Source organism: Castor canadensis, chromosome 11, assembly GCF_047511655.1.
Source record: "Castor canadensis chromosome 11, mCasCan1.hap1v2, whole genome shotgun sequence".
Classification (NCBI taxonomy): Eukaryota; Metazoa; Chordata; class Mammalia; order Rodentia; family Castoridae; genus Castor; species Castor canadensis.
In genome coordinates this window covers 121,681,757-121,686,170 of record NC_133396.1, presented here as the reverse complement: position 1 = coordinate 121,686,170, position 4,414 = coordinate 121,681,757, and positions in this window count along the sequence as shown.

Sequence of the window (4,414 nt, the reverse complement as noted above, 5' to 3'; positions counted from 1 at the left end):
TGACCTCGGGATGTCTTTTCAACTTCTGACTTGGTTTAATGTCTTACTCTCTCACTGGTTCCAGTGCAGACTTCCTAGAGACAATCTGATTGGAACAACTACTTTTTTTTTTTTTTTTTTTGGTGCAACACTAGGGTTTGAACTCAGGTTCTCACACTTGGTAGGCAGGTGCTTTTACTGCTTGAGTTGCTCCACCAACCTTTTTCTGTGATGGGTTTTTTTCAAGATAGGGTCTCAGGAACCATTTGCCTGGGGCTAGCTTCAAACCACGATCCTCCTGATCTCTGTATCCTGAGTAGTTAAGATTATAGGCATGAGCCACCGGTGCCCAGCTACAACTACTCTTTTTATACTAGGTATAGTCTATATACCTAGAAGAGACAATGGCCCTAAGTGTCTGTAATAAAATGACAACCATGGGTAAGTTACTGGGCAGTTACTATGCATCCGGTAAGTTCTACTTACTTTACAAAACCCCTAATGTCAATTGCCCTGACCTATAGTATTCCTACATTGCAGATGAGAAAGACCACAACCCATGATCAGCCAGCGGGTTGTGATCTAAACCCAGACAATTTGATTCCAGAACCTGTGTGCTCCGCAAGTTGGTTCTTTTCCAGTTGTTGTGGACTGTGTCGGATGCCGTACTAAAAAGGAAAGCTCCATCCTGTATGTTGTAGTACTTTTTACTGGCCAGTTCATTCTATGAATACCTACTTTTGGGCCACAAGGCTCTTTTACACAGTCAGCAAATGAATGCCAGAGAAACATCAACAGAACATAAGACAATCCATTTTCAACCAAAACCTCCCTCTTGGCTGGAAGCAAGCTCATCAGCCAGATGCCCTGCCTCCCTCCCATGTTTTCCTGGCACGTTTGCAGAAATCTCGATGTGCAAGAAGGTTTCTGCAGGCATGAGCAATTGCTAGACAGTGTGCAGGCTGCAAGGCCAGCCAGCAAAGCACTTCAGCTGCCTCCATCTTCCCTAAAGGCGAAATTCTAGGGGCAAAGGAGTAACATCTAAGGCTGGGTTCCCTTTGGATGATGGCAGGCATCCTGGAGCTGAGCACTGGGCTATTCCCTTTCCAGCAGTTAAACCATTATGATTGCCTGTCCCCCAGGTCGCCAGTGACACCCCTAGCCAGAGTCAGCTGTGCTTTCCCCTCCCCCCATCTCTGCCAGGCTGTTTCAGTTCTGTGGATTCTCATAGCCAACCTCCTCCTGAGGCAAGAAGAGCACTTTAAAGATGGAGAGGTGAGAATAGGTTGCAAATTTAGGGCCAGGAAGGTCTGGATGGTTGTGGGGTGAGCATTTGGGTTACCTCCTTAGGGAGGCTCCTTCCAGCCCTAAAGTTTGTCCCTCTTTCTGCTTCTCTTTCCACCACCCTATCCCCACAGGCCAATCCTTCTATGTATCATCCAGACGCCTTCCTCTCCCCTGGGAGCCTTCTGAATCCTGATTTGAGTCTAGAAGTGCTGGGGAAAGGGGAAGAGGTGTGAGCTGTGCGTCAGTGAGGGCGCGTGTGTGTGCTTGTGTGTTTGTGTGTGTGTATGTGTGTGTGTGTGTGTATGTGTGTGTGTAAGAGAAATTCAGCTGACAGTGCCTAAGGGTGGAAGGTATGTCTCAGGCCTGGAAAAGCCATGCCAAGGACTATAGTTTCCTGTACACCAGTGGCTCCCCAAGGAGGTGGGAGCTTGTAAGAAAACCTTTCTAATGAAAAGAAGGACTTCTGAGGGGAGAGACACAGTCCCCAACTCCTTCCTTTGCCCCTCTCTTGTCCCCTGTCTACTGACCTCCTCAGCTGCTCTCTGTCTTCTCCTGAACAGATCAACATTTTCTGACAGGCACGTAATAGTCACTCAGAAGCTTAGGTATGAAAGGAACCTGAGAACTCACCTTGACCAACACTATCTTTTTACAGTTGAGGAAACTGAGGCCCAGAGAGGAGGCATGTCTTGATCAAGGCCATACAACTAACGAGTGCTCATGCTGAGATGAGAACAGTGCTCTTTGGACTCTAGGAGACTGTCTCTTATTCATCCAGCCACACAAAAGGTCCCCATATAGAATGTGCAGGCCAGTTCCCCAAAGTCCTGATCAAGAACCTGGGCTGCTTATCTCTTCAAGCCTGTCCAGGGTGCTCCAGCTTGTTCTGTCATAGATTCTGCTTCATCCAGGCACTGTCCTCCACTGCAGCAGGTGGCTGTGTGAGGGGCTGTGGTCAAAGAGGTATTCACGGTCTTCCACCATGCAAACACTTGTACTTTCTCTGCTCAGTGGCCTGATTGCCAAGCCCAGCTCTGTTTCTGCCCTGGAATGGGTAGAAGCCTGGGGCTTACAGAGCTTCTTTCAGAGCAAATCCAGCCACACTGGCTGGTGCTGATGCTTTCTGTCCCCCAAACTCGGCTGTGTCTTGGGACATTTTTGAGGGCTTGTTCTGTATCTTCCTCCTGAGCACTTTATCTTCCCATAGAATACCTGGGTGCAGACTTCTCTGGGGACACCACAGAAAGACCTTCTTGCTCTCTGTCCAAAATTAACAGACCACCATTTTGAAATCTCAACAAGCCTAGAAATGACAGAATGGAAGGCCCAGAACTTTCTGGGCATTGGTCAATGCTCATAAGTGTTAATTCTGATGGAGCAAGGGTCAGGATGAGGGCGTAGGGCATCAGGACTGCATTCAAACTACCTGAGCAAAAATCAGGTTGAATGTCCCAGGAAATGACTATTAATAGGCCCCTGTGAACCTCAGTCAGTTTCCTGGGCTGAGCTGTGGGAGAATGAGTCAGCATGGAAAGGCTAATGGTGGACCTGGGCAGTAGGGGAAGTGGAGGCTATGAGACGGCACTTTTGAGCAACCTCTGGTCGAGTGCTGGCACACCCTCCTTGGAGCATGTGATCTGTTCAGCTGGTATTGCCAATGGTGTAAATTCCAATTCTAAAACCAAAGCTTAAAGCTGCAAAAACATCTAGAAAGCCCTTCCTCTGGGGGCTGGGGGTGCGGCTCAAGTGGTAGAGCACCTGCCTAGCAAGACAAGACCCTGAATTCAAAGCCCAGGACCTCCAAAAATAAAAATTAAAAAAAAGCCCTTCCTCCCACTTCCTCTCTCCTACTTAACCGTCATTGACTAAGCCTGTCACCAGAGAAGAGCGCCCTGTTGCTGCACTACAGAAGGATGCTTGTCCTCAGCTATGCTTGCCCCTCTAGGCACCTGCCCGCCTGCTGATTCCCTCTGGGATGAGTTCCCAAGATAGATTAGACATGGGGTGAACCCAAAGCACTACAACAGGCTATAGTGGATATTTTCTCGCAAAAATCCTATGAGGCCAATACGTTGATATCTTGCTTTCACAAATGGAAAATCAAGGCTGAGATGAAGCTTTTTGCTCAAGTTGCTGCATCCACTGTCATTTATCAAGTATCTATGCCAAGGTCTTGTGCACAATTTAAGACAGTCATTTCCTCATTTTACAGAGGAGGAAACTATTGCTTAGAGGGACCGTGTTAACCCAGAAAGTGGTAGTGATGTGACTTGACTCTGAGTCTTCCTGACTCTCAAGCCTGTGTCCCCCCCAGGCAACAGAGCAGTAAGGGCTCCAGCCACATCTCTGCCTATAAGTCTACCCCACCTGTTGCTTCCCTAGGAAAGGACTCACCTTGGGTGTCCTGATTTAAAGACTGACAGCCTATGGTGTCAGTACTGTCGGACTGGCATCAGGACAGACATTCCCTTATCAAAAAGGACATCTTTGTATCTTCATCCTCCCAGAAGTAGAGACCAGGTAGGGTCCCCAAGTCTAAGATCAGGGGAGTGAAAATTACACAGGTAGCCTGAAAAGGACACTTTACTGTGACCAGCCCCATGGCTATGTGAGCAGAGCTTATTGTCAGCCCCAGGTTTGACTGAAGTGGCCTTAAAAGTGACAGATGTAACCTCTATCTGCTCTTTTTTTTTTTTTTATCACATCACAAGTGTTCATGGCTGATAAATGGGAATGTTCAACCCAGGTGTGTGCAGAGCAGGCATGAGGAGACACACAGGGTCTCCAATGAGTGGTTCAACCTCTGCTTTCTAAGATCCTGCAAGTGGCAGAGACATTGAGAGAGTCTAGGTTTTTTTTAATACCAGGTAAAGATGTGAGAAGTCTTCTTGAGCCTATTTCTCCAACCGTTCTATCAAAAATGGTCCTTACCATCTCATCTTTACTCTGCTTTAATTTTTCATAGCCCTTTTCTCTGACTAACATTAAAATTTATATACTTATCTGTTTCTTTTCTATTTCCTTGCTTTCTGTAAGAATGTAAACTCTATGAAGGTAAGGGCCTCAGTTCTTTGTTCACTGATGTCCCCTGAGATTAGAGCAATTAAAAGCCCTCAGTAGAGTCCTGTTGAGTGAATGTGCAACATGC